The sequence below is a fragment of the Dendropsophus ebraccatus genome, chromosome 3, assembly GCF_027789765.1.
Source record: "Dendropsophus ebraccatus isolate aDenEbr1 chromosome 3, aDenEbr1.pat, whole genome shotgun sequence".
Lineage (NCBI taxonomy): Eukaryota > Metazoa > Chordata > Amphibia > Anura > Hylidae > Dendropsophus > Dendropsophus ebraccatus.
Genome location: NC_091456.1, coordinates 6,631,225 through 6,644,686, shown reverse-complemented (window position 1 = coordinate 6,644,686; position 13,462 = coordinate 6,631,225). Strand labels below are relative to the sequence as shown.

At 41.3% G+C, this 13,462-nt stretch overlaps 1 protein-coding gene across 2 annotated transcripts in view; it reads right to left on the bottom strand.

Annotated features, from left to right (window-relative positions):
- CMKLR1 (chemerin chemokine-like receptor 1) overlaps positions 1-13,462 on the bottom strand; it is a 40,529-nt gene that overhangs the window by 14,384 nt on the left and 12,683 nt on the right. The window contains exons 1-2 of one of the 2 annotated variants that reach the window (XM_069963970.1): positions 7,872-7,922; positions 7,231-7,379 (exon numbers count right to left, since the gene is read on the bottom strand). The gene's annotated coding sequence lies outside the window, so the exon portion shown is untranslated. Of the gene's footprint in view, positions 1-7,230; positions 7,380-7,871; positions 7,923-13,462 lie in introns of those variants that run through there. The other variant, XM_069963969.1, reaches the window with a different exon arrangement.

Genomic DNA, 13,462 nt, shown 5'->3' with positions numbered 1-13,462 from the left:
ATCCCCTGTTCCATATAGGTGCATGCCAGGTCACAGAACGGCCGGTCTCTTACACCATGTGAACATGGCCTTACAGAGCAAAAAAAAAACAGATGTGTGGATGAGAGAGTATAAAGTCTTACAGAGTATAAAGGTTCTTTTACACAGGAATAAAATTATTTGGATTTTTACCAAACTGTATAGCTTTGATGAAGATTTGATGTAGAAAATGTAAAAAAAAAAAAAAAAAATGGGAACGTGTCTCCACTGCACTTTAAAGCTATGTTCACACAAAATATGCAAAATACAGCAGTAAAATAGGTATAAATCCCAGGCGTATTTTGAATCTATTAAGTTCTACATTAAAGTCTATTGATAAATACCCATCTGGGCACACATTGTAAAATAATAGAATCCAGTGGTGTGTACAGTACAGTAGTATGAGATGAGTAATGATCTAATATACAGTATGGCGAGGCCGGATCCACCAGAGTGAGAGGGATTTGCTGCACCTCGGTGCCCCCCTTACTGATGTCTATATGCTGCATCACACAACCCTCGCAATACAGATGAGTTGATTTGAACTGGAAGCAATGGTTGTCCCATCATAATAACCTTTATTACACTGAATCCTGCCTAGAAATTAGCCAATTGCTGTGGGTCAGTATCCGCATACACTCTACAGACTATTTCAATTTTCAAAAAGAAGCAAAAATTTTGGAACCTTTTTCAAAAAGAAGCAGAATTAAAAGAATGAAAAATTCTGAACCAATAAACAGCTGGAAGCAATGCAGAACCAAGGCTAAGCTTATGGAAGCATCGTACATAGGTCGGATCCAGAGAAAGAGGGTGAGAAGAGATACAGATAGTCAGCATTAAAGAGACGTGAACTATAAAGGAGAGAAGGACTGCTAGTACCTGACTGTGCCGCCTGGAAATTGTGTCCCTTTAAGGTCTCTTCTCTCTGACTCTTAGAGAACGCTAAGACCCCGACCAATCAAAAAGTTTTCAAATGGTTTTTTTTTTTTATGTTACCAAAAACTACCACAATGTAGAGCCCTGAGTGTACAGGATATACTGTGATGTGGTGAAAGCCGTTTATACTGAGTAAAGTAACTTTAGCAGCTTCTCCCCTGCCGGACACATTAACTTTATAAGTGTTATTTTTCCTCAAAAATCGGGAGCAAGAAGAATTTCAGAATGGAGAATAATAGAAATGCTTACATCAGGTTTCCCGGGTGAATACTGTAAATGTTAACACTAAAAAATGCTAAAAAAATAGATGCCGACACGTCTGTTTAACAAAGTGATGCCACACTCTACATATTGTCGTATAAAAAAAAAAAAAGACTTAAAAAGGGACTCAAAGTAGAAATCCTTGAATGGGCGGTAGCTCTGAAGCTTTGGCGCTCACACCACATCACTCATTGAGGTCATCCTGAACATCAACACTAAATCTACATAAAATGTAAAAGCTAAAGTAAAAAAGTCAAATATAAAAAATATAAAACGTAATAAAAAAAATCTATCTATAAAATCAGTTTCATCCCACTGATGCCGCAGACCAATAAAATGTGTATAGTGAGATATAATTCAGTGTATAACTGCTGTATCCGCCGTCATCTAGTCTCGTATATAGTGATGGGTTGCCTTTTGAGTCTCGCTTTTTTTGTGGTTTTTCATATCATAAAGCCATTTCCAGCCACAAGACTTCCTCTCATTGTAGTGTCATACCATCGGAGCAGAATATTTGCAGATTTACTGATGCTGAATAAGAGACAAAGCGTTGTGAGCAAATAATTGTTACTTTTTGTATAATGAAACTTTCATAGGAATGAAATGCTGTGAATTTTTTTTTTTTTTGCAGCAGTAAATTAACTTCATTGAAGCCGTTGTTCACTTAATTTTTATTTATTTATTTATTTATTTTTTAAATCAACTGGTGCCAGAAAGTGCCAGAGATTTGTAATTTACTTCTATTAAAAATCTCAAATCTTCCAGTACTTATCAGCTGCTGTATGTCCTGCAGGAAATGGTGTATTCTCTCCAGTCTGACACAGTGCTCTCTGCTGCCACCTCTGTCCGTGTCAGGAACTGTCCAGAGCAGGAGAGGTTTTCTATGGGGATTTGCTGCTACTCTAGACAGTTCCTGACACGAACAGAGGTGGCAGCAGAGAACACTGTGTCAGACTGGAGAGAATACACCACTTCCTGCAGGACATACAGCAGCTGAAATATATATATATATATATATATATATATTTCTATGCACCTACATTATACTTATATTATTCACCAGCTACAGTAGATCAATGCTTTTAGAGCAGAGTGGTGGTTGGTACCCTAGACAATAGAAAAGTGAATGTGTTTCCATTTGTAACACTGAAGATTTATTGTGTGTTTATTTACTTCTGCATTGAGGTTAATGAGGAAAATATGCAATAAATCTCTAATGCATCCATGTTCACACAACGTGAAACACCGGCCATTTTGTGACCCTGCTGATGTTAGTGAAGATCATCTCGGCCGACAATGGATGATCTTCATGATACTGGATGATCTTCATTTGTGCTGAGTTGGGATGTGGGCGCATCAGTGTTGAACACAATGAAGAGTATGGCCAGAGCCGCACTCTCCATTGTGGGACCTGTCAGGCTTGTGCGGCCACTAATGAATAGCGGCCGCAGAAAACCGACATGTCAGTTTTTCGTATGGCCGCTCGCGATCGCGGGTGGAGTGTATACTATGGGGGAGATTTATCAAACATGGTGTAAAGTGAAACTGGCTCAGTTGCCCCTAGAAACCAATCAGATTCCACCTTTCATTCTTCAGAGAGTCTGTGAGGAATGAAAAGTGGAATCTGATTGGTTGCCGGGGGCAACTGAGCCAGTTTCACTTTACACCATGTTTGATAAATCTCTCCCTAGGTGTATATACTCTGTCAGGGACCCCATAGACTGCAGTACAACGTAAAATTGCTATTAATCACGGCCATTGTTGCAAATCGGCAACAACAGCTGTGATTAATAGGAAACTTACTTGTGTGAACACAGCCTTAAAATGCACCAGTCACAATTGGACATTCTGGATCAGTGGCAAGATCTTCTGCTAATACGGTAGGTCAGGTCTCCATGGATACGAAGACGCAATCAGGCAATACTGCGTTAGGCTATGTTCGCATTTGGTAAGAGACCGGCCGTTCCATGACCCGTTCCATGACGTAGTGTGAACATAGTCTCATTGTGTAACTGTGTCTTCATGTAGACCCAACCTTCCGGATTAGCAGAGGATATTGCCGCTGATCTTGATGCGTTGATTGTCACAGGTATTTTAGGCCAAACAGAGGAGCAGGGAGTGGGAAAAGTATACTTGCGTCTCCAGTATTCTATCAGTCTTCGCTATGCCCACTCAGCCAATCAGCGGCCGCAGTGGTGTCCCGCCTCAGCAGTTGAGTGTCGATAGTGAAGACAGATAAAAGAAGGGGTCACAGAACGGCCGGCGTCGTACAGCGTGTGAACCCGGCCTTATACAGGAAGTGATGGCATAGCTTAGTGATATATTATTGCTTCATGATGGAGAAAACCCTATCAGGTTCTATAATGTATGTTTTACGAGGCAGAAAGTGTTGCCGCTTTAAATACCATCTATTGCAAGACATGGAAAACGTAGCTGCACGAGGCCTTCCCTAGATCCCTCCTTACGTCAGCCATTTACCCTCTCTTTTTATTACACTCTTTTATTAAGTATCACACTCATTCTTATTCATGAAGTTGATTTCCTTATCTAAATTATCCACGAGACCATGTGTCCTGCACTTCTGTTACTTCTCCTCTACACAAGTGCGGGGAGGACACATGCTGCTTTCATGGGAACAGCTGGTGGCAATGCTCTGATTGAATTTAAAATAATTGCTTAATTTGCTTAAATCACCATAAATGTGATAAATAAAAAGCTGTAACAATAATCAATTATAAAGGAATTGGCTATAGGCCTATTGAACGGTCATTAAAAAACAATTTTTACTTAGTTTCACAAATCATCGCTATATTCTAGTACAAAGGAAAAAAATCTAAAACATTTTATATATATATATATATATATATATATATATATATATATATATATAAAACATATATATATATATATAATGTTTTAGGTTGAAATATAATATGCCCATAATCTAATGTCCTGTGATGGAATACCAGTATCACTAACAGCAATGTAAAACTATGTAATAAACACATATAAATCCTAGTTGGTTACATCATAATATCAAAACAAACATAAAATATACAGTAAGGGTATGTGCACTGTCTGACTCAGTGTGACACTGTTTCTCTATGGGAGGTCTTGCATGTCTCCACTCCCGACACTCTTTACGCAAAGAATTGACATGTAAATTCTTTGAGCGGAGAGTGACACATGCAGAGGCGCGCGAGCCCTCCCATAGAGAAACAGTGTCACGCTGAGCCAGACAGGATTCCACAACGGAGAGTTTCCGTAAGATTTGCTCAGTGTACACATACTCTAAGACAAGACCCATATAAATCATAATAAGACATCTGAGCGAAAAAAAATCATAGTGCCGACAAATCACTACTGTGCAAACAGATACTGAAAAGGTATAAATTACAGCGTATTTACAAAGTATTTACAAAGGAAACTACTAAACCTGATGTCCAATAAACCAACAAGTCAAAGACAGTCAAGATGTAAATATACCCTGTCTCTGAAGTAAGGGCTCATTCACACCTCCTTAGACTTCTGTCCGTACACCGACGATGTTCTGCGGACCGTTCCTGGGAGCTTCCAGCTTCATGATTGATTATGATGTCGGAAGTTCCTGAACAGTTTAGGGCTATGTTCACACTACGCACGTTTCATAATAATCACAGCTGTTGTTTCCGATTTGCAACACCGGCTGTGAATAAGTTGCAACTTACAGTCTATAGAATCACAACCGGATTGTATACACATAGTACATATATACATACACATAGTATACACTTCGGTCGGGATCCCTAGCGCCCACGCAAAAAACTGACATGTCAGTTTTCTGCGGCCGCTATGCAATGAATAGTGGCCGCAGAGAACCTGTCAGTTTCCAGCGTGCAGCTCCGGCCGGGATGATCTTCAGTAACATCGGCCATAATGTGACCTGGCCGAGTAACAGAACGGCCGGTGTTATACATAGCGTGAACATGGGCTAAAAGCTCACGCTAGTTCAGTGACAAGCCACGCATGGCTGTGTCTATGGACATGTGAATAACCCCTTAGTCTTCAATTCTTAGACATGGAGGGGGTGGGGTTGGGATAGGGCACACCAATATGTGATGTAAAATAGTTGCATGATGTCACCAGCATGTAATAATCGAAATATGCGCCCTCCCCCTTCCACGTCTCAGAAGGGGGAGGGGTTTAGCGGTCTGGGGATAACTTTATAAGATTGAAATAACCTTTAAGCCGGTTAGCAGCAAAACACATTTGTGGCTCATGGTCGCAATCATCTACCTATTTGTCCTGATGATCTTGGGGTATATGTTAGAGCATACTTTTGTTTAGATATTATTAACTATTTTGTAATCAAATATTTTTGATTAATACTGTTAAACAAACAAAAGTTAGCAAATTCCTGCATAAAGTTTTCTGTCATAATAGATGGAAATGCGAAAGGCAAAAAATAATTAAATAACTCAAAAAGTCAATCCCTGAGTAAAAATAAATATATATATATATATTATGTCTTGCCATTTGAATGAACTGTGCATTAAGCTTCTCCGGCAGTACGGCACATGCGCTGGTTTATTATTTCTTGTATAAAATACTAACTGGATCATTATTATGACTGGTGGCAGTAAAATCTAGAGCGCACATAATACATATTAGATTGTGATACATAATAACATTCACAGAATAATTACAATGAGTAACAAGGAAAGTTTACTAGAATAAAGCAATTCATTTAAATCATAACCCTGGTTCTACAGATATACAGGGGGTGCAGCTAGTACTATATAAGCTATGCTGGCACAGGATAAACCTGACTCAAAGGGAACCTGTCACCCTTGGACAGCCCCCCTAAACCCACCCTAGCCCTGGATAGTTAGTTAGTTGGGGGCGGCCGTATCCAGGGGTAGGGTGGGTGGGTGGTATCCATGGGTAGGGTGGGCTGGGGGGGCCGTATACAGGGGTAGGGTGGGCTGGGGGGGGCCGTATCCAGGGGTCGGGTGGGCTGGGGGGGGGGCGTATCCAGGGGTAGGGTGGGCTGGGGGGGGGCCGTATCCAGGGGTAGGGTGGGCTGGGGGGGCCGTATCCAGGGGTAGGGTGGGCTGGGGGGGCCATATCCAGGGGTAGGGTGGGCTGGGGGGGCCATATCCAGGGGTAGGGTGGGCTGGGGGGGCCGTATCCAGGGGTAGGGTGGGCTGGGGGGGGCCGTATCCAGGGGTAGGGTGGGCTGGGGGGGCCGTATCCAGGGGTAGGGTGGGCTGGGGGGGGCCGTATCCAGGGGTAGGATGGGCTGGGGGGGCCGTATCCAGGGGTAGGGTAGGTTCGGGGGCCATCCAAGGGTGACAAGTTCCCTTTAAGGCCATTCTTAAGCAACAGCATAACAAGTGAATTTAGATGACATAACATAGTGCTTCAGATTTTCTACACACAATAATAACAGTTGAGTGAGAATCAATGGGGTAAAATTTACTTGCCCACCTAGATAACTTAGATAAGACATTTCTGAAGGGAAGTATCATGGTGGCACATCCTGTGTAATAATTCTCCACGTCTGGGTTCAGAAGTTGGGTACTTTTCTCTTCCTCCAATTCTTGGTTGACTTAATTTGAACTAGAATTTTGGGCTGGAATTTATGCCAAGTGTTTTGCATGTAAACCAAAAAAGTGTCTCCTGTGTCTTATATCAGAGTCCTGGCAAATTTTGATTGATAAATCTTGAGTGCACTCGGGTCCGTCAGAACCTGAATATCCGCCATTTGAATACCAGTAGCTGAAGAAGTTGGATGCAGCCCAACGGAATTTAGAAAAACATGGATACAGCCATAGGCACAATAAACAAGTGTTGCATGCCCTGATTTGCTCATCTCTAGTCCTAATATTTTTGTAATTTTGTTTTTTTGTATTATATATATAAAAATAATAGCATACAATAATGATTATATATATATATATATATATATATATATATATATATATATATATATATGAATACAAAGGTTGCTGAAAGGACATTATAATGTTTTACCTTTCTTATGGTAAAGTTGCTTGAGCTGCCTTCAATCTGTGGCTTCCAGTATCAGTTAAATCCGCTTAGCTCCATTGAACACGGTCACGTTCACTTCTCTACGATGGTTCTTAAGTAATGCTGGAAGTTTTATTAATGGCAGCAGTTTCCTTAAAGGAAAAAAAAGTGTCAAAATTTAAAGTTTAGTCTGTAACTTTCATTTCCCTTTTTACATTCACTGAATTCTGTGACACGTGGATGTCTGGTGCCTAAAATCCTGTCAATGGTTAAGTTCTTCAATGGGCTTTGGCATTTAAAAGAAAAGAAAAATGACAAGTTTTAGATATAACAAAAGAAAAGACAAAGACGTTTTGGGTCGAAATGTTGCAGCTCTGTACCAGATCATGTTTATAAAACTTTTGATTTGATGGACGCTGTTGGATCTCCTTATTTATTATCTATGGGACATGTCAAAGCTTTAACTTGAGTCGGGGAGAGAAGAACTTAGCTGAGCGCCTGTCCTGGCTCCATGATTAATGGGAATCTGAGCACTCCACCCCAGCCAATCAAAACTGGAGAGATGCATAAAAAAGTATCAAAACTGGTGCAAAGAAAAAGTAGTCACCCGACCATACAGACTCGGTACTCGAAACGGTACTCACGTAGGGCTGGCATCTATGGGATCCTGGCCGGAGTGTATACACATAGGGGGAGATTTATCAAACATGGTGTAAAGTGAAACTGGCTCAGTCGCCCTTGGCAACCAATCAGATTCCACCTTTCATTTTCCAAAGTGTCTGTGAGAAATGAGAAGTGGAATCTGATTGGTTGCTAGTCAGTTTCACTTTACACCATGTTTGATAAATCTCCCTAATAGTATACAGTCCGTCCGGGATCTCTAGCGGCGCCATAGAAAACTGAGATGTCCGTGGCGGCTCCGACCGCATACTCCATTGTGAGCAGCGGGTAATTCACATGCGGGCGCACATTGACGCGCCTGTATTCGGATTTAGCAGCAGTGAAGATAATCCGGATGGCACTGCAGTCCTGGCCGGGATGATCTTCTCTGATACTGGCCGTTGCGTGACCCGTCCGGGTCATGAAATGACCGGTATGTTATCCCATGTGAACATGGCCTCAAAGTGTAACTAGCAGCTGGTTTGCACATAGAATTCTGCTGGTATTGGGCTATAGGACCAATCACACCAATTAAAAATAGTATCTCTTTTAGCCGAATCTTTTGCACCATTTTGCATATATAGTTATATAAACTGATATTCAAATTAGCTGGTTTGATGCACTGGGGGTGTTTCCTGGCCACCAAGTGACCTGCCCCCCCACACCTACCTTGGTAGCTACATTAGTACACTTGGAGGCCGGGGAGATACCTCAACTTTAAAATGGTTGTCAGGACTGGTCAGGGTACACACAGGTGACGCAGAGACAAGTACAGCCCTGACATTGCCCCACACCCACTGTCCCTGCCTACTTGCTTCAACGTGTCCTAGGCGACATGGGATAACTTAGAGACATTCCCTGCTCTAATATAGATGGAACAGGCAACAAGATAAATACGAGACAAACTTGAGAGAAATACGAGACAAGGACAAATAGACAATATGGCAGGTGGTCTCCAAGCTAGGGAGGGTAAAACTAGGAGAGGCAAATACTAGTATAAAGTCACTGGGCAAGAAACAGAGTCAATGAGGGAAAACAGAGTACAAAAAAACAGAGGACAAAAATACAGACCAAGTCTGGAGACAAACACATAGTCAGGGACACAAGCCAAAAAACTAATCAGGAGAGCAAATCACAGGGTAGGAAGCTTGTATAGCCACATTAAGTATACACTATAGCAGGCATCAGGCATAGAGAATGTCCCAGTCTAATCGGTGATTGAGGCAGACAGACAAGACAGGAGCATAGGGCTGTCAATCACTGGCAAGGCAAGAAGTTAACCAGTAAGGTGCTGGTAGAATTCACTCCAGAAAATGCAAGGGAGTTAACCAGAATGCAATCAATTAGGCCAGGACAGAATCTAGCCATGTTCACACTAGGAATGACGGAAGGTGAGCAGCACGGGGGCTGCTCACAATGGTGTATTGGATCTGGCTAAAAGAAGCAATGATTTATTCAGCATGATTATCCCAATTGCCCAATATAAGAAGATTCATAGAAGATTCCCTTTAATCTCTTATTTTTAGAGGCCTTTTGGAGCAAAAAATGAGACCTTAATGGGACCTTCACTTTTTGTTTGGCGTTTTTTAGGCCAAAAAACAAAACCAAAGAAGCCATTAAAAAACTGCCAATGCAGCACATGGCGTTTATTCCGTGCATGTGTGTTTTTTTCTGTTGTTTTTCTGGTATTTTTTCTGTGGCAGCATGGAAAAACTGCCACAGAACCTCAAAAAGGCTACAAAGGAGAGAAAAACAGCACCCCAAAAACTTCATGTGCCTAAGGCCGATTCTAAACTTCCATTGACCTCCAACTAACATCAGGCCACTGGAGTTTTTATTGGCATTTCTCCAGGATGTTAAGGCAGTGTGAAGCCAACCTCTAATGGTTACTCCGTGTAAATTCTCGCCTTTTCCATCATTAAAAATCTCTCGCAAATTGTTTAAAATTTTGCCAACGAAATATGATTTATTTTTATTTTTTTTTACAATTGTAGCTTTAAACTTCCCTATAGAGGCTGGTTAACAAAACTTTTTGATAAGATGATGGGATATCCATGCATTAGACAACACTATTGTGTCTATGTTATTGTATAGACAGCCATGTCTCTATGCATTGATAAGAATCCCATCCGTTTCACGTACTGCATAGTGACTGAGTATTGTGTCTCCATGTAGAATGATAATTACTTCTTTAAAAGCCTCGACCATACCTCTTCCTATCGTTTGATTACTTCCACTGATTTATACATTTCACAGCAGATCTTCCCCGGTAATGTTTCGGCAGAATTTACGATAAATTATGCATTGGAACTTTATCTTACAATTACATTCCAGTTATTAAGCATCGCAATGAGGTGCCCTCAATCAACACGTGTCATTGGCCTGGTGTAAAACATATTATCGAGGCAGTGTGGTTCACGTAAGATAAGCAAACCAATCACACAATTAACATGGAGATTATGGAACAAAGATATCGAGAATTGAAGACCGAACAAAGTTCAAGGTGAGCTAGCAAAAGTGTTTTCCATTACTGATCTATAAAAACATATTTTTTTTTTTTATAAAAAAAAGAACGAAAGTTAATGTGATATTGCTGGTACACTGAGTATAGCAGAAAAAAACTAATAGCTCTAATAAAATAATTTTAAATATATATTTTGTACGGGCATATTTTATTTTCAGGTATAAAAAATCAATGTATTCTCTTCATGCATCTCCTGTTAATAAACTCTTATCACGCCTCGGTGGTCACAACAAGTGCAAGTCATGTGCTGTATAATTCTGCCCAAAATTCATTTCTTACTGGTGCCTTTTAATTCCTGTGATAGAGCTAATAGGGTTCACTACTCTGCGGTAATGTCTAATGTTAGAATACACATGTTCATAATGTAGGATCCCGCGCTACTAGAAAGTCACAGACACTGTAAGGTTAACAGCTTTATGGATACAGCAAGTTTAAGTGGTACAATATGAAGTGGGTGACATAAGAGAAGGTTTGGTAGGTAAGGATAGGGGAAGGGTTGGTGGGTAAGGATAGTGACATAGGAGAAGGATTGGTGGGTAAGGATAGTGACATAGAAGAAGGTTTGGTAGGTAAGGATAGTGACATAGGAGAAGGGTTGGTGGGTAAGGATAGTGACATTAGAGAAGGTTTGGTAGGTAAGGATAGTGACATAGGAGAAGGTTTGGTAGGTAAGGATAGTGAGATAGGAGAAGGATTGGTAGGTAAGGATAGTGACATAGGAGAAGGGTTGGTAGGTAAGGAAAGTGACATAGGAGAAGGTTTGGTAGGTAAGGATAGTGACATAGGAGAAGGGTTGGTAGGTAAGTGACATAGGAGAAGGTTTGGTAGGTAAGGATAGTGACATAGGAGAAGGGTTGGTAGGTAAGTGACATAGGAGAAGGGTTGGTAGGTAAGGATAGTGACATAGGAGAAGGGTTGGTGGGTAAGGATAGTGACATTAGAGAAGGTTTGGTAGGTAAGGATAGTGAGATAGGAGAAGGATTGGTAGGTAAGGATAGTGATATAGAAGAAGGTTTGGTAGGTAAGGATAGTGACATAGGAGAAGGTTTGGTAGGTAAGGATAGTGAGATAGGAGAAGGATTGGTAGGTAAGGATAGTGACATAGGAGAAGGGTTGGTAGGTAAGGATAGTGACATAGGAGAAGGTTTGGTAGGTAAGGATAGTGACATAGGAGGAGGGTTGGTAGGTAAGGATAGTGACATAGGAGAAGGGTTGGTAGGTAAGGATAGTGACATAGGAGAAGGTTTGGTAGGTAAGGATAGTGATATAGGAGAAGGATTGGTAGGTAAGGATAGTGACATAGGAGAAGGGTTGGTAGGTAAGGATGGTGATATAGGAGAAGGGTTGGTAGGTAAGGATAGTGATATAGGAGAAGGGTTGGTGGGTAAGGATAGTGATATAGAAGAAGGTTTGGTAGGTAAGGACAGTGACATAGGGGAAGGGTTGGTGGGTAAGAATAGTGACATAGGAGAAGGGTTGGTAGGTAAGGATAGTGATATAGGAGAAATTCTGGTAGGTAAGGATAGTGACATAGGGGAAGGGTTGGTGGGTAAGGATAGTGATATAGAAGAAGGTTTGGTAGGTAAGGATAGTGACATTGGGGAAGGGTTGGTGTGTAAGGATAGTGATATAGGAGAAGGTTTGGTAGGTAAGGATAGTGATATAGGAGAAGGGTTGGTAGGTAAGTATAGTGACATAGGAGAAGGTTTGGTAGGTAAGGATAGTGATATAGGAGAAGGGTTGGTAGGTAAGGATGGTAACATAGGAGAAGGTTTGGTAGGTAAGGATAGTGACATAGGAGAAGGGTTGGTAGGTAAGAATAGTGATATAGGAGAAGGATTGGTAGGTAAGGATAGTGACATAGGAGAAGGGTTGGTAGGTAAGGATAGTGACATAGGAGAAGGTTTGGTGGGTAAGGATAGTGATATAGGGGAAGGGTTGGTAGGTGAGGATAGTGATATAGAAGAAGGCTTGGTAGGTAAGGATAGTGACATTGGGGAAGGGTTGGTGTGTAAGGATAGTGATATAGGAGAAGGTTTGGTAGGTAAGGATAGTGATATAGGAGAAGGGTTGGTAGGTAAGTATAGTGACATAGGAGAAGGTTTGGTAGGTAAGGATAGTGATATAGGAGAAGGGTTGGTAGGTAAGGATAGTGACATAGGAGAAGGGTTGGTAGGTAAGGATGGTGATATAGGAGAAGGTTTGGTAGGTAAGGATAGTGATATAGGGGAAGGGTTGGTGGGTAAGAATAGTGATATAGGAGAAGGGTTGGTAGGTAAGGATAGTGACATAGGAGAAGGTTTGGTAGGTAAGGATAGTGAGATAGGAGAAGGATTGGTAGGTAAGGATAGTGACATAGGAGAAGGGTTGGTAGGTAAGGAAAGTGACATAGGAGAAGGTTTGGTAGGTAAGGATAGTGACATAGGAGAAGGGTTGGTAGGTAAGTGACATAGGAGAAGGTTTGGTAGGTAAGGATAGTGACATAGGAGAAGGGTTGGTAGGTAAGTGACATAGGAGAAGGGTTGGTAGGTAAGGATAGTGACATAGGAGAAGGGTTGGTGGGTAAGGATAGTGACATTAGAGAAGGTTTGGTAGGTAAGGATAGTGAGATAGGAGAAGGATTGGTAGGTAAGGATAGTGATATAGAAGAAGGTTTGGTAGGTAAGGATAGTGACATAGGAGAAGGTTTGGTAGGTAAGGATAGTGAGATAGGAGAAGGATTGGTAGGTAAGGATAGTGACATAGGAGAAGGGTTGGTAGGTAAGGATAGTGACATAGGAGAAGGTTTGGTAGGTAAGGATAGTGACATAGGAGGAGGGTTGGTAGGTAAGGATAGTGACATAGGAGAAGGGTTGGTAGGTAAGGATAGTGACATAGGAGAAGGTTTGGTAGGTAAGGATAGTGATATAGGAGAAGGATTGGTAGGTAAGGATAGTGACATAGGAGAAGGGTTGGTAGGTAAGGATGGTGATATAGGAGAAGGGTTGGTAGGTAAGGATAGTGATATAGGAGAAGGGTTGGTGGGTAAGGATAGTGATATAGAAGAAGGTT